The 23773-nt window shown below is 52.5% G+C and overlaps 1 protein-coding gene across 1 annotated transcript in view; it reads right to left on the bottom strand.

Moving 5' to 3' along the window:
- The window catches only part of LOC123360601 (proto-oncogene vav-like), a gene marked incomplete at its 3' end in the record, with an annotated part of 59401 nt that extends 42140 nt beyond the window's left edge, over window positions 1-17261 (bottom strand). The window contains exon 1 of the mRNA XM_045001238.1: window positions 17129-17261. The remainder of the gene's footprint in view (window positions 1-17128) is intronic.
- Between the last annotated feature and the right edge of the window lie 6512 nt (window positions 17262-23773).

The following is a 23773-nucleotide window of genomic DNA, read 5'->3' as shown; positions in this document are numbered from 1 at the left end:
TGGGGTGGGAATGGCCCAGCAATAGGGCTCCCAGCCTTTCCCTTGCAGGAGATTGTTCCCAACGTCGAGAGTCTTTCGGGAGGGCAGAACCTGCCAGGTGCTGAACACCCACAATGGCAAGCAGTGAAATCAGTGGGAACTGAGGGCGACTCCTCCCTCCTGGGATTGGCACCGTGTGAACGAACTTTCATTTAGGACTATCCGGGTTCCGCTCTCTCTCTGGCCTGGGAGGGAGCGGGGTCTACTGTGGGGGAGGGAGCGGCTTGTCCAAACTAACGGAGAGCCCCATTGCTCTGAAAGAATGAGACTCTCCCAGTTTCACAGGGCCCTATTGAGTGAGGGGGAACATTGGGAGCAGCCTGTGCTGTGAGCTGCTGCCAGTGCGTGTGGACGGCAGCCCCCCTGCCCTGGGGTGGGGTGTGTGGTGAGGAGGAATTGCCTCAGCAGAGGGGACGTAGGCAGGGGAGCAGGCAGGCCCATTAATGAGAGCTGCCTTGAGCCCAGACTCATGGCTGCTCCCCACTCAGTTCCAGGATGGAGCGGTGGAAGCGGATGCTGAGGAGGAAGGCTGGGCAGGTGGCTCTGGAGCCAGTAGGGAGCAGCGTCCGACTTGCCCAGGAGGAGAGTGGCCCCTCTGTCCCCACGGGCGAGGAAGAGGCCAGTGGGCAGGCAAAGTGGCAAAGCTCCCTGACCTTCTGGAGGAAGAGGAAAACACCAGCTCCCTTAGCAGGCCCTGAGGCACCTTCTGGTCCCAAATGGAGGTGGCCCCGGGTGATGCTATGTAGGAGGGACCCAGGCGAGGGCAGGAGCCGGGCAAGGTGGCTCTGCGGCTTCCTTTCCCGGAAGCAGAGGAGCCAGGAGTCCAGCCCCAGGGCCCAGCAGGAGCTATCCACCAGCCTGGCCACCGAGGAGCCCCCAGCCAACCGAGCAGGAGCTGGGCGGCTCCGGCACGGGGACCAGCAGCTCTGCCTACTCCTGAGGGGCCAGCACCTCCTCTGTGGGGTCTGACAGCCCTGAGGCTGAAGGCTCCCTCTGTGCAGGTGAGGGGAGACCCAGGGGACAGGGGGAAGGATGGGGGCAGTAGGGGACTAATAACACCCTGTGCCCATTGGGTCACCAAGACGCCAGGACTGAGACATGGGAGCCCCACTAACACCAGTGGGGGTGGCACAGCTGCACCCTGTGGCAGGGGATGCTGGGCAGAGTCCGGGGAGCTCCAGCCTCCCCTGATGATGTTGGGGGGGGGGGCTGACGGCCACGGGGCCCTGAGGCTGATGGGCCTGAGGGTGTCTCTGGGAGGGGCAGGGTGCGGCCCTCTGTGCCATGGGGCTCCTTGTTGAGGATGGGGGACATTGAGCCATTTCTCTACACTGCATCCCCCCAGTGGCAGCAGGGATTGTCCTTTCTCCTGCTCTCCCTGGTGCAGAGACCCCCAGTGCCCAGCAGCAGTGGGCTGAGGAGGAGGAAGAAGAGAAGGAGGAGGAGGAGGTGTCCCCTGAACAAGACACCATCAGGGTCATCCAGGACTACCTCCAGGGCAGAGCTGAGGTACAAAAACCTTACAGCTGCGCTGCCCCTGAGTCTGCCCTGCCCCTTCTTCCATCCTCACCCACACAGGGGGGTCTTGTCCCAGAGAATCCATCACCCCCAATGGGGGGAACTGCTCCCTTGTTACCTGGCACCCCAAAGTGGGGGCATTTGTCTCACGCAGGCCAAGGTGTCCGCTCCCCACAGACACTGTCCCAGTTACAACCCCAGTCTGTGCAGGGCGACACTGGTTTCGGGAAGCGGGGCGGCTTTCCCTGTCCAACTCCATGGGGTTCCTGAGCCATGGAGCTGGTGTAGGTGGGTTGGGGAGGTCCCTACCTAACTGTCTCTCTCTCTCCCCCCACCCCACTCCTAGTTGATGGCCAAACAGCTCCGCTTCCTCCGTAGTGTCCCACGTCTGTGCTTCTTGGCACAGCAGCAGGGGCTGAACACTCTGGAGCCCCACGTCTCCAAAGCGGCCCTCGTGGAGAGCATTGCGGTGAGTGGGACCCCGTGTCTGGCCCCTGGGGCGAGAGACCCAGAAACGAGAGAGAGAGTTGGTGGGGCCAGAGGGGGAAGCAGAGGACAGTGGTTCCTGTGGCGGAGGGCTGGGGAGCAGGGAAGGGAGAGCTTCTGACACCAATCGGGAGCTGGCAGTGGGGGAATTGTAAGGCCGGAGGGGAGGGGAGGGGGAAGGAAGTTTGACGGATGGGAGGAATGGGGGGCCCAGCTGGTTGGGGGTGGGAGTGACACTGGCTGTTTCTGCAGAGCACTTTGGCCTCCTCCCTGGAAAGTGCCTGTGGGTCTGCGGGGCCTGAGTCTCACATGCAAATTTATCTTCTTGGGGTCTCTCAGGAGCTGATTGAAAATCTGCCCATGGTGCCAGAGCCAACCTCCATCATCTCCAGCTCCATGGCCGCAGTTTGCAGCCTCAGGTACCAGGACCGTCCCATCCAGCTGCCCTAACCCTGGTGCTGATCGGGTCTGGAGCCGGGAGTCCCAGATCTTCTCCGGCCTAGATTACCCCCAGCTGTGGCTGTTCCCATCCCCCAGCAGAGGAGGTGGGAACGTCTCCACTTTCCTGGCTGGGGGGTGATTTCACTCCAGGAACGTTAACAGCGGCCGTAGGGAGGGGATCACTGCGGGGGAGGGGGTCATGGCCATGGCAGTGCCAGCGCCACTCCGGTGCCGCCAAGGATAACACGGGCTCCTCTCTCCCCGCAGCAAACTGAAGCCGCTGCTTGCCCTGGAGCTGGAATCACGCCTCCTGCGGGCTCTTCTTTACACCATCTTCACGATGGGCACTGGGCAGGATACCACCCACTTCCAGGTAGGTCACGATCCTACTTCCCTGTCCCAGGAGCAGGAGCCGCCTCTGGTCCCTGCTCCCTTGGTTTGATGGAGCTGCTGAGAATAGGGGAGGAGTGAGCAGAGCTGGGAACAGGCCCGAGACAAACTGGCAGGGAGGGCCCCTTCCCTCCAGGGGGGATTGTATTACCCCTCTGTGGCTGATCCCAGCCTTCCCTCTCCTCATTCTGTGTTCTGCTGCCTGGACTCTCCCGGGGATCCTTCTTCCCACCCATTGCAGTTTGGCTGGTCCCTAGTCTGCTGGGTACCAGGCCCTGCACAGAGAACTGCTAAGGCCAAGGATTGAGGAGCCAGCAGGCATCCGACTAGGAACTCTTGCCAAGTGTCCTTGGAATGATGTGAATGGGAGAGGCCAGGATGTGCCTTTTGGGTCTGGCCAGGGCTCTCAGAGAACCCCCCTGGTCCCGTGACTGGTGTAGCCCCATGTCCCATGACTGACGGGTGTTCCCGCTTCTTGCAGGCTCTGCACAACACCTTTTTACAGAGCCTGGACGCCATGGTCGGGTGCCTGCTCACCGAGACCCCCACCCCAGCTAAGCTGCAGCACCTCTTGGAGGTGAGTAGAATGGGCCGGTCTGGGGCGGAATTTCCCCTTAGCCCCGTCAGGGGGCTGCAAAGGAGAGACTAGAAGAGTCCCGTTTCCGTTGTGTCCTCCCAGCTTGGACCCAAGCCGCCCCACGTTCCCAGAGCTGCCAGTGCAGTGCAATGTTGGGACCCTTACGCCTCCTGGGGCGGGGGCGCAGGGGAGCAGGGGGAAGGAGCTGGGACTCTCAGCCAGAGCTCTGCACGGTTGCATTAAGCACTAACAGTGAAAACCAGGCCTGGCTGGGGCCTGAGAGACTGAAACCAACACCTGTGAGATGCAGGACATGGGACCCTGAGAAAAGTCACTGGCTCCTCTCTAGGGAGACCCTGAGATACAGGAGGAGCCTCAGGGAATCAGCTCTTCTGTCCTAGGGACACTGCAGTTCCTGTCCTCACGGCCACTCCATCCATCCTACCAAGGCTTCTGCAGCTGGGGTCTGGGGTCCAGGACATGTGCCTTGATCCTGACGTGCTGTTCATGGATCAGAGCACATGATCTGAGGGTTCAGAGCAAATAGACCAGCCCCAAGACCGACCATTGTCCCAGCCTGGCGAGACAATGACAGCTTGTGCCCAGTGGAGGACAGGACCAAACCGCTCAGCTTCCGCCATGCTGTCCCACGTCTGTGCTTCTTGGCACAGCAGCAGGGGCTGGACACTCTGGAGCCCCACGTCTCCAAAGTGGCCACGCCATCAGGGGCTCATTCACCTGCACATCTACCAATGTGATCTATGCCATCATGGGCCAGCAATGCCTCTCTGCCATAGGTACATTGGCCAAACCGGACAGTCTCTATGCAAAAGAATAAATGGACACAAATCTGACATCAGGAATCATAACATTCAAAACCCAGTAGGAGAACACTTCAGCCTCTCTAACCACTCAGTGACAGACTTGAAGGTGGCAATTTTGCAACAAAAAAACTTCAAAAACAGACTCCAAAGAGAGACTGCTGAACTTGAATTAATATGCAAATTAGATAAAATTAACTTAGTTTTAAACAGAGAGTGGGAATGGTTGGGTCATTGCACTAATTGAATCTATTTCTCCATGTTAAGTATCCTCACACCTTCTGTGGGTCATCTCGATTATCACTTCAAAGGTTTTTTTCTCCTGCTGATGATTGCTCATCTCAGTTGATTGGCCTCTTAGAGTTGGTATGGCTACTTCCACCTTTTCACGGTCTCTGTATGTATAAATATCTTCTTTCTGTGTTCCATTCTATGCATCCGCTGAAGTGAGCTGTTAGCCAGTGAGTGGCCCATCGAACGGACACTTAATTCACAATGGACCATGGGAGGCACCCATCTACACTGAATGGACTTTTCTGTGAATTTTCTATCTGACGTATCCTGCAAAGTATCCATCTTTCAATGACTGAGCAAAATGGGGCATGGACAGGGACTTGCCCATGTGACTCCAAGCTCCCATCTTTCACCTGTGATTTTCCACTAGCTGTGCTGAGGACTTTGAAACAATAGGTTTCCCTTCATATGGCAGAAGTTAAAAGAGGCCCTGGAAACATCTCCACTGTGCCTCTAGCCTGCTCCAGCCTCTTTCCTGCTCAAACCTCTGGACTATGGACTTATACTAATGGGAGCATCTAACCAAGGGAGAGGAACTTCCAGTGACTTGGAAGCACCCAAAGACTTATCAAGCCAGCAGTTTATTCTATCACTGCTATAAGCCTGAACCAAGAACTTTGCAATTATTGTATTTGATTCCTTTAACCAATTTTAATTCTCACCTTTCTTTCTTTCTTTCTTTCTTTCTTTCTTTCTTTCTTTCTTTCTTTCTTTCTTTCTTTCTATAAATAAACCTTTAGCATTTAGATACTGAAGGATTGGCATCAATGTGATTTTGGGGAAATATCTAAGTTATATATTGACCTGGGTGGGCGGCTGGTCCTGTGAGATCAGAATATAGCGTCTTAGGGTATGTCTTCACTCCCCGCCAGATCGGCGGGTAGCAATCGATTTCTCGGAGTTCGATATATCGCGTCTCATCTAGACGCGATATCGAACCCCGAACACGCTCCCGTCGACTCCGGAACTCCACCAGAGTGAGTGGCGGTAGCGGAGTCGACGGGGGAGCCGCGGACGTCGATCCCGCGCCGTGAGGACGGGTAAGTAATTCTAGCTAAGGTACTTCGACTTCAGCTACGCTATTCACGTAGCTGAAGTTGCGTACCTTAGATCGACCCCCCCCCCACCTAGTGTAGACCAGGCCTTAGTTGAAGACATTGATTTTAAAGAACCACTCATTTCTCAGTCTAGTGTTTTTGGTGGTAATACAAGGACTGGAATTCCCAAGGAAACTGCTTTCATGACTTCTTGTTAGCTGGTGTGGTGAAGCAGAAGTTTCCTTTGCAGGTTGAAGGGGAAAGGACGGACATTACTCATCTAATCGTAATCACACTGAGACGCTGAAGGAAGCAGAGCGAGGATGTGCTACTAGCAGTAATCCAGCCCAATGGGGAGGAGTTAAATATAAAGAAGAGGGTCATGTGGAGAACAGGGTTTGCTCTCAGAGCTTTGGAGAGAAAAGAAATGGGGGATTTGGGGGATTTGATAGCTGCTTTCAACTACCTGAAAGGGGGTTCCAAAGAGGATGGATCTAGACTGTTCTCAGTGGTAGAAGATGACAGAACAAGGAGTAATGGTCTCAAGTTGCAGAGGGGGAGGTTTAGGTTGGATATTAGGAAAAACTTTTTCACTAGTAGGGTGGTGAAGCACTGGAATGGGTTACCTAGGGAGGTAGTGGAATCTCCTTCCTTAGAGGTTTTTAAGGTCAGGCTTGACAAAGCCCTGGCTGGGATGATTTAGTTGGGTTTGGTCCTGCTTTGAGCAGGGGGTTGGACTAGATGACCTCCTGAGGTCCCTTCCAACCCTGAGATTCTATGATTCTATGATTCTATGAAATCTGCCACTTTTTCTCTGTGAACTCCGTTTGCTTTTCTTGTTCCTTTCCGTTACAGTAAAGATACAGAGAATGGAAGTGGTTAAACTTCTCCCGAGGCAATGAATCACTTGGCTTGGTTTCCTCTCACCATTGCCAGTGCAGACAGGAGGGACAGGATTTGTTTTAAACGAGTCATGGACAGTTGATATTTTCATTGTTTTCTTTCTAAGCATTTAGCTTGGGGGTCAGCCTCAGAGCCCAGTTAGTACTGAGGGAGAATTAATCATTAAAGGGCAAAACCCTTCCTTAATGCAGAGTTAAGATTGGCTGGAGCAATATCAGCCCCTTGCAGAACCTCTGCAGCCGCAAAACTCAAACTTCTGAAAAGCAGGAGACGCAGTTACAGTTGCCTGCACCACCTTCATCCTGTCCTCTGTCAGCAGCGTCCCTTTAACACACACACATTTACTCTACCAACACCCTGCTGGCTGAAATCTACAAACTGTTCACTACCTTTTACAGCCCTTCCAACCAGAGCTCCAACCCCATCTTGGCCTGACAAGGCCCAACCCCTGGGCAAATCAGACTGGGGTAAGGATTGGGCAGGGCCATGAGAGTGACTGCAGAGCAAGACCCCTGACCCCTACTCAGATCAGCCCCACCTCACTGATCTCTCCTCACTCAGACACACTGCACCCCTCCCCAAATTCCTGAAAGCCTGGGTAGGGGAGCTTATTTTCCCTTGTGATGGTCTGAGCTCTCCCTCCCCACCCGGCCGCAGCTGGAGCTAAGATAGATGCCCCCTCCATTGCTCCCCTTTGGGAAACACAGTGTTAATTTAGATGAATCTGATAAGGCTCAGACATCCAATGTCTGATCTCCGTTCACATTCTCCACAGTTCCAGCCCTTGTTGCTTATTGAAAGAAATGACTCAGTATCCCAGTTTCATGTTTTATTAACATGAACAAATACAACCAAGAACATACATCGCTAAGGCTAAACGACTAGCTAATGAAGGGTTAAACAATACAGTGATAAAGTTCAGGTCAAATCAGTAAATCAACGAGTTAACTAGGATATTGCGTTGGAATCAAGTCATCAATTTAGTCAAACCATCAGATGAATACAGCAGAAAATCAACCCTTATAAATCCTAGAACAGCAACCCAAGGAGGCAGGTGCATATTTAGTGGTACCAAAACCCCAATCAGAGGTTTTCACCCAGGCAGTGCATCCCAGATTTGGAGAGCTGAACATTTCAATACCGAAACCAAATTATTGCTTATATTTAGCCCACAGCCTCAAAGTGAATTAGTTTTCTCCTTAGATTTCACTATTGCATCACTAATAATAGAAAAAGGAAAATAAATGGCAAAGATTATGAGGGGTTGGATCTCTGCAGCTCTTTGGCTTTGGCTTTGGAGTGACATGGAGCAGGACCTGTAGCTGCAGTTGAGGAACCAGGTACTGGCATAGCTGGCCCAGCACTTCGGGCTAGCAGGCTTTTCAGGTGCAGGAGACTAGTGCAGGCTGCACAGCCTGTCACTGTTGTGCTTCATTCCCCAGAGGAGATCAGTCCTGGGATCCTGGAAGTCAGTCTCCCTTAGATGACTTACATAAGAACACAAGACAGGTCATACTAGGTCAAACCAATGGGCCATCTAGCCCAGTGTGCTGCCTGAGAGTGACCAGTGCCAGATGCTTCAGAGAGAATGAACAGAACACGCTTGTTGAGCTGAAAGCTGAAGGACTCCCACCCTTACCTTTTACTTTATCGTTGTAGATTCCAGCTTACCCCATCTTACCACACCTCCTGCGAGGTGTCTGGGCAAATCAGGTGTGAACCAATCCTTCGATACAGACATGTCCCACTCTAGATGAAGTGAGGCAGAGTTTGGGCCAACGTCAGTTTGGAACAGCCCGACTGAGCCCGGCAGTTTTCTCAAAGTATCTGCTGCCGTAAACCGCATGCAGTGTGGACGTGTGAACCCCAAAGGTATCAAACGTGAAAGAAACAAAGGCCAGTTACGGAGAGGTTTCCATGGCCAGGCCTGAGGGTTAAGCAGCTGGGCTCTAACAGCTGCCTCCTCAAAAGGAAAAACGGTCTCAGCACCCATAAAAATAACTGGTTGCAAAAATCAATCATCCTGCATCCATCACCATTTTAAATTCTGACCTCTCCCGCCCGATGTGTCTTTGTTTAGCAAACAAGCAAATTGGGGACTCTGTGGCTGTTACCCTCTAACTCGGTAGAAGGTTACACATCTTGACTCAAGCAATTTTCCTCTTCACAGAATATTTATTTTAAAGTTTATCAAAATAAATTCCATTTGAAAGAGAAATAATTACAGTCTACACTGGGGCTCTATTTTCATACATGCTATTTCTCCCACATGTTCCCGCGCTCTAATTCCTTTGGAGTGAGGTTTTACTTTTCAGGATTAGCCACCATTTCCAATATAGGAGGAGGGGCGGGGAGAGAACTAGAAGAAAACCTGAATTATATAGTAACACTGAAAGTTATCACATAATCAGCCTCTTACTTTACACTAATTAACTTCATGTTTAATTTCATTGTCACTGGTAACAACTTATTCAAAGATTACAAAATATAAACCTATAGGGCAGTTTTCTCTTAATTCCCATTTCCACCATTGAGTTTTGTGTGAAGTCACATTCTACAATAACCTAGGAGCCTTCCATTTATGTGAGTTCATTTCGCCCTGGGTCTTCTCCCATAAGTGTAGGTGGAAGGGCTCTCACGCTACGTGGGAAGGCTGCATCATGAGAAAAAACACCTGTGTTCTATTATCACATTTTCTAATCTTTCAGAGTAGCAACAGGTGGAGAAGTGATACAAATGCATAAGACTTAATAGCAAAACTAAGAGACCAAACCACAGAGTCAGGACTCAGCATTCATGTATCCTGCAGTCTGAACTTGGAATCTGATACATTCCCTCATTAGCTACCATAATTTGCCCAGCATGGAACTGCTTCTTGTCCAAAAAGGCAGCCAGATTGGGACCCATAGGCATGGATTGGCTCTGAAGCAATCAGATGTTTCTCTCTGTGCTTCATGAAACTTTGGATCCAAATGGTAAAAGACAGTTATTCCCAATTTAATAATGGCATCCTTTAGGAGTGAGACCAATGCCACTTAACTAGGGAGCAGCATTCTAAAAATAGTTTACCTGGGCCACAGGTCACCATAGCTTCCATCACTGGGGCAAAAAATCAACCATTAGTACATGCAATTTCTACCTGAGTCCTTGTCAAATCTTTGACTTTTCTTGGAGTAATTTTATACTTCTCTGGTGTAGAATTCTTCACCAAGCACATAAAAGATCAGTAGCAATAATGAAGTATAACTCCTCCCCTCCCCCAAATATGCCCTTTATTTCTTTAATCTGGTGGCACAGATTTAAATTAGGGACTAAATTCAGGTGTGGCTTAGAATCCTTGTAAAACACCAAATGTCAGGTATCTATGGAAAATAGGTCTCTTTCTGCAGCTATATCACATTCAACACAGATTTCATTTTCTACATATTTGCAGCATCACCCAGGGGTGACTGAACAGAAACATCACTTCCATTTTCCCCTTCCCTACCTAGATGGGAATTGCATTTCCCAAATAACAGGCAACCCGCACCTGATTAGGAAGGAGATGTCTTCACGAGCAACCTCCTGCAGGGCCTGGGCCACAACTGCTTTGGGGGCCAAATGCATGGGTATCTTATAGTCTCATAGAGTTTAAGGTCAGAAGGGACCATTATGATCATCTAGTCTGACCTCCTGCACAATGCAGGCCACAGAATCTCACCCACCCACTCCTGTAACAACCCCCCTAACCTTAGTTCCAAGTCATTTACCAGGGAATCTTCTTCACAGCCCTTTAGAAAATATATTGACCTTCCCAACTGAATGGTTTGGATGGTGATAGGGAAGCCCTCTGACTTACCCTAGCTTCTTCTGTTGTTAGAGAGGGTGAAGTGACATTTTCCCCTATCCCTGCCCTGTTCATAGAATATCAGGGTTAGAAGGGACCTCAAGAGGTCATTGAATTCAACCCCCCTGCTCAAAGCAGGACCAATCCCCAGATTTTTGCCCCAAATCGTCCCTTCAAAGGCTGAACTCGCAACCCTAGGTTTAGCAGGCCAATGCTCAAACCACTGAGCTATCTCTCCCAGTTCCAGCTCTTTGTTATAGTTCAATATATTTTAAGTGAGAAAAGTGGTAGTAACAATTCAGCACAACCTGAAGCAACATCAGAGCAACTGGGAACGAAACAATTAGTTGATGACTAACAATTGCTTTGAAATGGGGGAACAGTATAACCGTGATGCTCAGGGTTTGTTTAGACTAGGAAAAGTGATGGAGTTTAGGTCAGGTCAAAGGGAAAGCTAATGCCAACCACTGCACCTGGGCTGCAGCTGCACTACAACTATAACTGTCTTTTTACACCAAGGTCACTAACTTGAGCAGCCAACGCCATGTGCAGCCCTAGTGGATGGAAGGCCCAGGTAGTTTTTGCCTCAGTGTAGCTTGTTGGGATCAAACCTCTCTCTCCCCCCACCTGGAGCTGATGAACATTATGGCTGGAGGGACACACACTCCTACGACTCAAAAGGAAAAAAGTTGATAGAAAAGAACGCAGGATTGACCCCAAAGAAGGGTCAGCTGCAAAAGGCAGAAGCAGGCAACCCATCTGCAGGAGCTGAGAGACCACGGTGAAGATGATGTGAAGATCACTTTGTGGGGAATTAACAAATGTGATTTAAAAAAAAAAATCTTTGGCCAACCCTAGTCAAGGCATTTATTACAGTTCTCTCTCATGTGAATTTTCTGATGTCTAATAAGGCTTGAGCTCTGATTGAAGGTTTTCCTTCCTTCCTGGTCTACACTACGAGTTTATTTCGAATATAGCAGCGTTTTAAACCAAATTAACGCTGCACCCATCCACACAATGAAATCCTTTATTTTGATATAAAGGGCTCTTAATATCGATAGCTGCACGCCTCCCTGATGAGGGGAGTGGCGCTGAAATCGGTATTGCCATTTCGAATTAGAGTTAGTGTGGCTGCAATCTAACGGTATTGGCTTCCGGGAGCTATCCCACAGTGCACCATTGTGACCGCTCTGGACAGCAATCTGAACTCGGATGCACTGGCCAGGTAGATAGGAAAAGCCCCAGGAACTTTTGAATTTAATTTCCTATTTGCCCAGCGTGGAGCACTGATCAGCACAGGTGACCATTCAGTCCCAGAATCAAAAAAGAGCTCCATCATGGACCGTACGGGAGATACTGAATCTGATCTCTGTATGGGGAGATGAATCTATTCTACGAGAACTCCGTTCCAAAAGACAAAATGCCAAAACATTTGAAAAAATCTCCAAGGCCATGATGGACAGAGGCCACAACAGGGACTCGGCCCAGTGCTGCGTGAAACTTAAGGAGCTGAGACAAGCGTAACAGAAAGCCAAAGAATGAAATGGACGCTCACAGAGGGAGGAGCGACTGACGACTGTAGCTATCCCACAGTTCCCGCACTGTCCGAAAACCATTTGAATTCTTGGCTGAGCTTCCAAAGCCTGAAGGGTCAAAAACATTGTTGCGGGTGGTTCAGGGTATATGTCATCAGCCCCCCAACCCTCCCTCTGTGAAACCAAGGGAAAAAAATTATTTCCCGCCTTTTTTCAATGTCACCGTATGTCTACTGGATGCTGCTGGCAGATGCGGTGCTGCAGCGCTACACAGCAGCATCCCCTTCCCTTCCCTTCCCTTCCCTTGCAGATGGTGCAGCATGACTGATCTCTGTCATCGTCGTCCCCTGATTGCTCCTGGCCGGCCTCGGTGAGGTCGGCCGGGGGCGCCTGGGCGAAAATGAGAATGATTCCCCAGGTCATTCTCTTCTTTAAGTTTTGTCTCCTGGAGATTCACTCCTGCCTGGAATATCATAGCAGCTGGAGGCTGCCCTCCCCTCCCTCCTTTGATCTCTGCTTGCAGAGGCAATAAAGTCAGTGTTGTTTCAAATTCATGCATTCTTTATTACTTCATCACACAAATGGGGGATAACTACCACGGTAGCCCAGGAGGGGTGGGGGAGGAGGGAAGCAATGGGTGGCGTTGTTGCAGGGGCACCCCCTAGAATGGCATGCAGCTCATCATTTCTGCAGGATGTCTGGGGCTCTGATCTGGAGCGGCCATTTGCCTCTCTGGTTTTTTAGTAGGCTTGCCTGATATTCTAGGCAGGACTGACTCTCCCTTTAGACAAAACTTGAAGAAGAGAATGACCTCGGGAGTCATTCCCATTTTTGTCCATGCGCCCCCGGCTGACCTCACCGAGGCCGGCCAGGAGCACCCATGACAGCAGCAGACGGTACAGTATGACTGGTAACAGTCATTGTCAACTTGCAATGCAGCAGACGGTACAGTAGAGCTGGTCACCCTCTTGGCTAATTTGCAAAAGGCAAGGGGATGATGCTGTGTAGCGCTGCAGTACCGCATCTGTTAGCAACATCCAGTAGACATACGGTGACAGTGAAAAAAGGCTGAATGGGCTCCATGGTTGCCGTGCTATGGCATCTGCCTGGGCAATCCAGGGAAAAGGGTGTGAAATAATTGTCTGTCATTGCTTTCACGGAGGGAGGATTGTCTGATGACATTTACCCAGAATCACCTGCGACACTGTTTTTGCCCCATCATTCATTGGTATCTCAACCCAGAATTCCAATGGGCAGAGGAGACTATGGGAACTATGGGATAGCTACCCACATTGCAACGCTCCAGAATTCGATGCTAGCTTCGGTACATGGATGCACACCGCTGAATTAATGTGCTTAGTGTGGCCACGTGCACTCGACTTTATACAATGTTTCCAAAAATCGGTCTCTGTAAAATCGGAATAATCCAGTAGTGTAGACATACCCCATGTGGATTTTCTGATGTTTAATAAGGTTTGAGCTCTGATTGAAGCTTTTCCCACACTCAGAGCATGTGTAGGGTCTCTCTCCTGTGTGGATTCTCTGATGTGCAATCAGGGTAGAGTTCTGATTGAAGCTTTCCCCGCACTCTGAGCATATGTGGGTCTTCTCTCCTGTGTGGATTCTCTGATGTGAGATGAGGGCTGAACGATGAATGAAGTGTTTCCCACACTCAGAGCATCCATGAGGTTTCTCACCTGTGTGGATTCTCCTATGTTTGATAAGGTTTGAGCTCTGATTGAAGCTTTTCCCGCATTCAGCGCATGTGTAAGGCGTCTCTCCTGTGTGGATTCTATGATGTGAGATGAGGGTTGAACTATCAATGAAGCGTTTCCCACACTCAGAGCATTCATAAGGTTTCTCGCCCGTGTGGATTGTCTGATGTGTGGTAAGGTGTGGCCTCTGACTGAAGTGTTTCCCACACTCAGAGCATCCATAAGGTTTCTCACCTGTGTGGATTCTCCGATGTGTGATCAGGGCAGAGCTCCGAATGAAGCTTTTCCCGCACTCAGAGCACATGTAGGGTTTCTCTCCAGTGTGGGTTCTCCAATGTGTGAGAAGAGTTGAGCTCCGATTGAAGCTTTTCCCACACTTATGGCATCTGTAGCATGTCTCTTCCAGGTTGATTCTCTTGCGTGTAATAAGGTCTGAGTGGCTACTGAAGTTTTCCTCTGGCCTGTGCTGAGTCTCACAGGCTTTTGCTTTTTCTGGGAGTGCACAACTCCCGTAAACATTCCCTTTGGATCTTCCTGATAATGTTCCACGTGGTTCTACTTGTTCAGCATCTTCCTGCTGGGGTTTCTCCTCCTCATTCTCACTCACCATCCCATCACCTGATGGCAGATAGAGACAATCCAGACATAGGTCACTCCCTATGCTGGAGAGAAAGGAATCTCAGAGAGAGGAATGGAAAAGGGATGAACAAACCAAAATATGTGCAGGAGAGATCAAACCTATCAGGATCTGATTTTTCCCAAATCCTTCCCCAGAGGAGAGAGGAAGGGATCAGTTTTGGTCTGTATCTCATGAGATCATTCAGGAGAAAGTGAGATTGGGGAGGGACCTGTTTCCAGTTGTCAGTCAGAATAGATGGGAAGCCTTGAGTGACATCTGCCATAATGGTTCCACATCTGCAGAGAACAATCCTGAACTTGGAGAGCTCACAAGGTCTTTGTAGGGTATTTGTATTTGTCCAATCTTCCACTTCTTGTAAGCTGCTTTTTTGTGTTTTCACTGTTAAGCCAAGCTGGTCGCCTGCCATATTTACTTTTCTTCCTACACATCGGGATGGTTTGTTCCTGCAACCTCAATAAGGATTCTTTAAAATACAGCCAGCTTTCCTCGACTCCTTTCCCCGCCATGTTATTCTCCCAGGGGATCCTGCCCATCAGCTTCCCGAGGGAGTCAAAGTCTGCTTTTCTGAAGTCCAGGGTCTCTGTTCTACTGCTCTCCTTTCTTCCTTGTGTCAGGATCCTGAACTCGACCATCTCATGGTCACTGCCTTCCAGGTCCCCATCCACTATTGCTTCCTCTACTATTTCTTCCCTGAAGCGGTTGATTGGGGGGTGCGGCGGGGCAGACCAGGGAAAAGGTGGGGCGGTGCTTTGGGGAAGAGGTGGAGTAGGGGAGGGGCCTGAGGCAGAGCAGGAGTTGAGCACCCACTGGCCAGAGGGGAAGTTGGTGCCTACTGAGGGGATGGACAAAGGACTGACAGACTCAGAGAAAATGAGGGTTGGAAAGGACTTCAGGAGGTCATCCAGTCCAACCCCCTGCCCATGGCAGGACCAACACCAACTAAATCATCCCGGCCAGGGTTTTGTCAAGCCGGGCCTTCAAAACCTCTAAGGAAGGAGATTCCACCACCTCCCTAGGGAACCCATTCCAGTGCTTCACCACCCTACTAGTGAAATAGTGTTTCCTAATATCCAACCTAGACCTCCCACACAGCAACTTGAGACCATTGCTCCTTGTTCTGTCATCTGCCACCACTGAGATTAGCTGAGCTCCATCCTCTTCGGACCCCCGCCCCCCTTTCAGGTAGCTGAAGGCTAGGGTTACCAGATATCCCGATTTTATAGGGATAGTCCTGATTTTTGGGTCCTTTTCTTGTATAGGCTCCTATTACCCCCCACCCCCGTCCCGATTTTTCACATTTGCTGAGGGGCTCTGGCAGCGGGCAGGGCCCATAGTGCACAGTCACTTTGTTATATTTTGCACACGTTCTGGGTCTGCGGGAGAATTCTTGTCTCCCGTACAGCAGGCCTGGGCTTAATTCGTGGCCAGTGCAGACCGGAGTTTCATGCTTAGGTGTAGAAATTGCACAATTTAAGCTTGAAAGACAGGCCAGTCCCCTCCCCTGGCCCCACAGCATTTCACATCTTTACATCCAAACTCAATGACTTTCTGAGTGATCTGTCCTAGTTCAACCCTACGGTGCTGGGGTCCATCTAGGACTCACCGGGTAAAATTCTCTGGACTTTTATGGCAGGTGAAGTAGGGAGAGGGAAGGGTCCAGTGGAGGTGCTTAGCCCCCTCCCTGGCAGTGCTTTTAAAATGCCTGCCATACTGCCGGTGGTGGCAATGGGGACATTTTCAATCACCCAGGGTTGGGGGTTGCACGGGTTGGCAGGTGGGGCCAGGGGAGAGACCTGGCCCCAAACTTTGCTGGAGCCAGGCCCCTGGTCCAGGAATATTCCTGGTGCCCCCCACCACAGGCCCATATAACTCACCACCTATGGCCTCACCCAATAGGCCCCTGGAAGAGGACGGGGAGTCTGCTCCCCGACTTGTGGTGGCACTGGGCAAACCCCACCCCTTTTCTGGGATTCCAACAAGGATCTGCTCTGGCAATCGCTGGGTGTGTCCTGCCCACTCAACAACTCACCGGCTCCCCTCTCAGACACTCATGGGCCAGCCAGGGAGACAGGGACAGGAGCTAGGTCTCCAGAGACAAAATCCTGCAGTAATTCACCCACCTGGGGAGTCTTTTCATGCCATGTAGCAGGGGATCCATGGAACACACGACCATTAGCAAGGCTCCAAGCCAGGACCTTGAAAGCCGTCCTCTCCCACTAGATGAATGAGGAAGTCTAGAAGCTAAAAATAAGGAGCAGGATCTTGGCCGGCTTCAGGCTCCAGCTTTCCATAATAACCAAACCACCAGTGCACATGGGTCCACAAGCTGGCGATTTCTCCTGTGGCTGCTGGATGGCCCAGTCTGGGGCGCCCCACGACAGAGAGGATGGCCTGCCCTGCTCAAAGGCCATCAGGACTCAGTGGCCAGGAGGGGCTCCTGGGGACAGGAGCTCTCTGTTGCTGCAGCAGCAGGAGACCCACAGCCTGTTAAACTCCCAAAGCTGTCAGGGAAGCTGAAGGTGTCGAAAGGGGAGAGCTTTAGCCGCCAGCTCAGCCAATCACACGGAGACTCTGAGGGGTGGGAAACTGATATTTTCCCCCAGACGGCCCAGGGATGGCTCAGGTCACCTGTGGGGATCACTCTCCGAGCAGCCTTCCTGCCCCATCGCTCTGTGAGGGCATCCCACAACGCAGCGAGGGCTAGAGAGCAGTGGAGGGAGGGAAGCAGAGAAAAGGGAAACCAAAACTGACGAACCCCAATGTCCCCAGGAATTCTGAGGGACAATGGCTTAAGGTGCATGCGGGGGAAATTCTCCCACCTTAACCTAGTGTTTTCCACACCTTGAATTTGGCCAGCACCAGGTGGGTCAGGCTGCCCAGGTACCAAACCTCTCTGGGGCTCTTACCTGCTCCACAGGGATGTCTGTCTTCTCGCTCAATTAGCCGTGGGAAAGGGGAAAACTCCAAGGAGGCTCCTCCTCGCGCTCACAGGCCTGACCCAGAATCCTCTCTCAGGCCTCAAGGAGAGACCTAAAGAAGGAGACTCTCCGCAGCAAAGCCCCGGGGGTCTCTGAGATCTCCCCAGCCCTGCAGCCTGTCCTACCTGGCTGTTGTCATGGACGCTCTGTGAGGTCACCGCCTCCCAACCTCCTTTCACCAATCAGCTGAGGTGCTGCACAAGGCCCTTGTGATGTCACCGCCTCACCCACCCCTGCCCTGCAGGGCTAATGTCCTGCCCCTGGCCAGCCCCTTTGCATGTTTGAGCTGCTCTCCCTGTGACACCCCCACGCACTCAGGGTTAGTGCTGGGGATCAAGCAGGCGACACATGAAAACATCAGAGGCTCTCAATGTGCCACACTTAGTTTTGCAGAGATTTGTAGACGTTAAGGCGAGAAGAGACCTTTGGATCATCCAATCATAGAATCATAGGACTGGAAGGACCCCAAGAGGTCATCGAGTCCAGTCGCCTGCACTCAAGGCAAGACTAAGTACTATATAGATAATCTCTGACAGGTGTTTGCCTAACCTGCTCTTAAAAATCTCCAATGATGGAGATTCCACAACCTCCCTAGGCAATTTATTCCAGTGCTGAACCATCCTGACTGTTAGGAAGTTTTTCCTAATGTCCATCCTAAATCTCCCTTGCTGCAATTTAAGACCATTGCTCCTTGTCCTAGCCTCAGAGGATAAGAAGAATAATTTTTCTTCCTCCTCCTTGTAACAACCTTTTAGGTACTTGAAAACTGTTATATCCCCTCTCAGTCTTCTCTTCTCTAGACTAAACAAATCCAATTCTTTCAATCTTTCCTCATAGGTCACGTTTTTTAGACTTTTTGTTGCTCTTCTCTGGACTTTCTCCAATTTGTTCTCATCTTTCCAGAAATGTGATGCCCAGAACTGGACACAATAATCCAGCTGAGGCCTAATCAGCGTGGAGTAGAGTGGAAGAATGACTTCTCGTGTCTTGATTTCAACACTCCTACTAATACATCCCAGAATGATGTTGGCTTCTTTTCAACAGCATTACACTGTTGACTGTTATTTAGCTTGTGGTACACTATGACCCTTGGATCCTTTCCGCAGTGCTCCTTCCTAGGCAGTCATTTCCCGTTCTGTATGTGTGCAACTGATTGTTCCTTCCTACGTGGAGCACTTTGCATTTGTCCTTATTGAATTTTATCCTATTTACCTCAGACCATTTCTCCAGTTTGTCCAGATTATTTTGAATGTTCATCCTATCCTCCTAAGCACTTGCAACTCCTCCCAGCTTTGTATCGTCTGAAACTTTGTAAGGGTACTCTCTATGCCACGATCTAAATCAGGGATGAAGATATTGAACAGAACCGGACCCAGAGCTGAGCATGGTGGGACCCCACTCGTTATGCCCTTCCAGCCCGACTGTGAACCCCTGATAACTACTCTCTGGGAACAGTTTTCCAACCAGTTATGCACCCACCTTAGAGTAGCTCTATCTAGGTTGTATTTCCCTAGTTTGTTAATGAGAAGGTCATGTGAGACTGTATTGAAAGCCTTACTAAAGTCCAGATATAGCATATCTGCCGCTTCTCCCCATCCACAAGGTATGTTACCCAGTCAAAGAAAGTTATCAGGGGCTGGTTTGACATGATTTGTTCTTGATAAATCCATGCTGGCTATTGCTTATCACCTTATTATCTTCTAGATGTTTTCAGATGGATTCCTTAATTGTTTGCTCCATTATCTTCCCTGGTGCAGAAGTTAAGCTGACTGGTCTGTAACTGCCTGGCTTGTCCTTATTTCCCTTTTTATAGATGGGAACGACATTTGCCCTTTTCCAGTCTGCTGGAATCTCTCCAATCTTCCATGACTTTTCAGCTATAATAACCAAAGTAAAACTAGCCCATTGGGTCTGTGAGCAGGCGAATCGCCTCCCTCACCCAGCAGCTCCCCCAGGGCAATGACCCAATGCCTCCCCCTCGCCACAGGGACAGAGGCTGAAAGTCCATTGTACAAGAGTTGGCCGGGGCTCGACCCTCTCCAAGGCGGTGGGGAGCCACACCGGCTCACTACACACAGTTGGTCGCAGGGAATTAGTCTGTCCGTGGGGTCTCCCTTGGTAGCCCTTGCTGTCACTGGCACAAATGAGGTTAGCCCGGCCCTGGCTCAGGGCAGGGCAACACCGCTAAGGGAGGAGCTCAGGCCCTCAGGCAGGGCTGAGCAGTAACCATAGTATTAAGCCCAGGCCCTAGGTTAGGATGGGACAGCAAACACTGAGTCAGGGGCTCAGGCCCTCAGGCAGGGCTGAGCAGTAACCATAGGCTCCAGCCTCCTCAGGCCAGGGAGAGGGGGAGTCTGCCATCCAGGAATTGGGTGGCAGGGGGACGCAGGCCCTCCCACTCCACTGCGTCCCAGCCCGGGGCCCTAGCAGCGGCCAAAGATCCCTGCACACAGAGAGAGACTGTTGAGCTCCTGGCTCCCAGCCTCCTCTCTAGGGCCAGCTGAGGCCTGATTGGGGTGTGGCCCAGCTGCGGCTGCTTCCCCAATCAGCCAGGTAGCTGCTTTCCCTGCCCCAGGCCTCTCCCAGGGCTGTTTGAAGCCCTTCAGGGCAGGAGTGGGGTAAGCACCCCCCTACAGTCCCCCTCCCCAACAGGGTGCACAGCTGCTTGGAGGGGTTATTCTGGCAGACTCTGGTGATGGGAGTTGTGGGTTCTGGCAAGCCGGGTCAATGGATATTTTGGATTAAGGGATACAGAAGAATCAGGGCCCATTCCAGTTAGGGGGTCAACCTGGGATGAGATTAAGAAGGAAATGGGGGCAGTGTTAGGGGACCCAGAGGGATGGGGGGTGGGTGAGGAGCCCACCCTCCCTGGTACATGGGGAGCGGAAGAAGGTTCTATGGGGACAGGATGCCTTCCAGGGAAGGGAGGCACTTCAGTTTGGTGCTGCTCCAGCAGCTTGAGGGCTGCTGAAGGCTTGCGGATTGGAGTCGGGGGCGGTTAAGGACAAAGTGGTACAACAGGGTTTGGAGTCAGAAGCAGTTAAGAGGCCTCCTTAAGAGACAGGTGCTGGGGCTTGGTCCTCGGGGAGTGGAGAAAAAAAAGTTCAAAGATAAAACTGCTGAGTTTGAAGGAGCCGCACCGGGACAGCAGGTGGGGGACGGCCCTGGGTGTCGCAGACTCTGGTGAGGGGAGGATGCAGGGGGCTCCTGCACATTGGCAGGCCCTGTCTGGAGCTGTCTCCCAACCCCAGGGCTGCACATATTCAAGAAGCCCATCTCCTGTCTTGGGGTCAACCTGATGCCCTCACCCCCAGGACTGAGTCCTTCTCCAGCCCCCTTTCCTGAAGGGCTGTGACGTGGGTCTGGAGGTTAAGAAAATCCTCCCTCTGTCCAGGTGTCCCTGGCCCCAGCAGCAATCTTTCCACCGCTTCCTTTGTGCTGCCAGGCAAGGGGAAGACACCCCCCGCCCCCAGCCAGCCGGTTCATTTCCATCTTCACACACACGCATGTTCAGCCTGAAGGCTCCTTGGATTCAAATCCTTGCCTGCTACAGAGGCAGGGGTTGAATTTTACCTTAAAGAGATACCGTCCTTTTCCACAAGTATGTCAAAATGGATGTCCTGGTGAATCCCAACTCCCGCTCCCCCTGGGGCTCAGCTGTGCCTGAGCCCAGCAGGGTAAAACAGGACATATGCCCTGGGGCCTGGAGGGAGAGCCCGTCTCCCACCACCCCGTGTCCCCGAGGGGTGGGCTGTGTGACTGCTTTCCCCTGAAAGGGCAGCTGCACAGTTCACTCTCTGAGGCTGAGTCCCTGGCTGGTGGCCTGGGGGAGCGTTGGGGGCAGGGGCAGCTCTAGGCACCAGCAAAGCAAGCACCTGCTTGGGGCAGCCCGTTTGCAGGGGCGGCAGGGATCCAGCCTGGGAGCTGAGAACCAACAGGGGCCCCTGGGAGCTGTAGTTCCTTGGTTAGCTCCCTGCCTAGAGAGCCAGCCCTGGAGCAGGGAAAGAACTACATTTCCCAGCATTCCCTTGGCCACTACCAACTGGAAAGGAAGGCGGGGAGACCTCATGCTGCAGCTGTGAGTGGAGAGCTGCACTGTGAAGGGGAGGGAACCATATTTTAACATTCAAAAGGCAGGACACTCCCTGGGGGTGGAGGGAAGCCCCACCCTGCCACCATCCACTCCCTCCGACTGCCCCCCACAGAAACCCCCCCAAGCTCCCTGTCCCCTGCCTGCCCCCTCCTGGGACCCCTGCCCCCAACTGCCCCCCAGGACCCCAGCCCCTATCCAAGCGCCCCTGCTCCCTGTCCCCAACTGCCCCCTCCTGAGACCCCCCCAACTTTCCCCCAGGACCCCACCCCCTACCTGTCCCCTGACAAACCCCTGGGACTCCCATGCCTATCCAACCGCTCCCTGTCCCCTGACTGCCCCCCCCAACCTCTGACCCATCTAACCTCCCCTTCTCCCTGCCCCTGACTGCCCCCCCGAACCACCTGCCCCTTCTCCAACCCCCTGCATTCCTTGATGCCCCCCCACCCCAGGGACCCCTGCACCATCCACCCCCCTTCCCTGTATCCTGACTGCCCCCTGCTGCCCCATCCAACCTCTTCTCTCATTCCTGATGGCCCCCCGGGACCCCTGTCCCATCCAACCACCCCTTCTCTCTGTCCCCTGACTGTCCCTGCAATCCCTACCCCTGACTGCCCCCCACCACCCCATCCAATCCCTGCTCCTTTCTGACTGCCCCACCGGAACCCTTGCCCCTATTCAATCCCCCTGTTCCCTGCCCTCTGACCCCCCCAACCCCTATCCACGGCCCCTACCCCCGAACTCCGCTACCCTCTCTCCAACACCCCCTCCCTGCCCCCTTACCGCGCTGCCGGGACATGGCTGGTGGCGCTACAGTCCGGCCGCGGCCGGAGTCGGGAGCCCGGGGACATGGGGCCGGGACAGGAGTTGCGCGGCTGGAGCCCGGAGATGTGGGGCCGGAGGATGTGGCGGGAGCCAGGCGGCCGGACGGAGCCAGGTAGGGCCGCGGCCAGAGCCAGAGGGCCGTGGCCAGAGCCACGCAGCCGGATCCGGAGCCGGGCATCCAGGGCTGCCGCCGCACCCGGACCTGCGCTGCTGGAGCCTGGCCGCGTGGCACCACAGCAGGAGCCGGGCCGGAGTTGGGGGGCCGTGTCCGGAGCCGGGCATCTGGATAGGTGGGGTTGTGGCTGCCACTGTGCCCGGACCCACACTACTGGAGCCAGGCTGTGTCGCACCACAGCAAGAGCTGGGCGGCCAGGGATGTGGGGCCGGGCAGGGCTACGGGCGGAGCCGGGCAGCCGGGGCCGGGCAGAACCACGGCCAGGGCGCACGGCCCTCCTCATTCCCTCTATCCCTACCTCAGCTTCGTCTTCCTGGGCCTGAGCGGGAAGCCTGCTTGCTTCTCAGCCCTCCCAGGCTTCCCGCGCGAACAGCTGATTCACGGGAAGCAGGGGGGGAGGAGAAGCAGGGCAGAGCATTCATGGGAGGAGGTGGAGGCAGAGCTGAGGTGAGCTGGGGCTGCAGCAGGGAGCGCTTGTTAAATTTAAATGCCCTTTTAGAACCGGTTGTCCCACATGGGACAACCGGTTCTAAAAGGGCTTCTAAATTTAACAACCGGTTCCCGCGAACCAGTGCGAACCGGCTGCAGCTCACCACTGGACACGCTGCTGCATACATGCTGCCGTGCTCCCCCATGGAGCCACAGCCCCCACCCTCAGCACCTGCCTTCCCGATTTGAGCACCTCAGAATTCAGGAGTGCTCAAGCTCAGTTTGGGCAGCTGTTACGTCAATTCTCCCAAATCAAATATGCTGATGCACCGTGACATGCTGTAGGAAAAGTAGGATAAAATTGAGCAAGAACTGCTTCCCAGTGGTTATTAGGACTGGAATTGCTGTTTTCAACAGCCATTGCCTTTTGTTTGTTTGTTTGTTTAAAAGGAAGACAGTGATATTGCATTGGCAAATTCCCCATAGAAAGAAAGAGTGGAACAAAAGAATAATAAAGGCACCTCAACTTTTCCTCATTTATGGAGGACAGGCTTATAATATGCATCCAGGTATCCTCCAATCACACAAGCTGAAAATTGTTCCACTTTACTGCAGCTCTGTAACCATATGGGAACCAGTCCTGTCTGTGTTTTGTGCACATCCAAAATTCCTGCTGAATGACCCGCCCTGGGAGCGAGTTACCAGTGACCCAGGGCTGGGGCGGAACGAGGGTGCAGGTGATGGGGGGAGAGCCCAGGGCTGGGGCAGCAGGAGGTGTGTGTGTGGGGGGAGAGCCCATGGCTGGGGTAGCAGGGGGTTGCGGCGAGGAGCCCAGGCTGGGACAGGGGGCAGCCAACATTTTTTTTGCTTGGGGTGGCAAAAAACTTAGAGCCGGTCCTGGTTGGGGGCAGGGAGAGATTGAGTCAGCCCCTCTGGGTGGGGCGTCCATCCCCAAGTGACCAGCATGAGGACGTTCCTGCGCTAACAACATGACTTCCCCAGGGTGCTGCTGGCCACACTCACCTGCTGAGAGGGTTGCTCAGGGCTTTGGTTC

Source organism: Mauremys mutica, unplaced genomic scaffold, assembly GCF_020497125.1.
Source record: "Mauremys mutica isolate MM-2020 ecotype Southern unplaced genomic scaffold, ASM2049712v1 Super-Scaffold_100286, whole genome shotgun sequence".
Classification (NCBI taxonomy): Eukaryota; Metazoa; Chordata; order Testudines; family Geoemydidae; genus Mauremys; species Mauremys mutica.
This window is presented reverse-complemented; position numbering and strand designations above follow the sequence as displayed.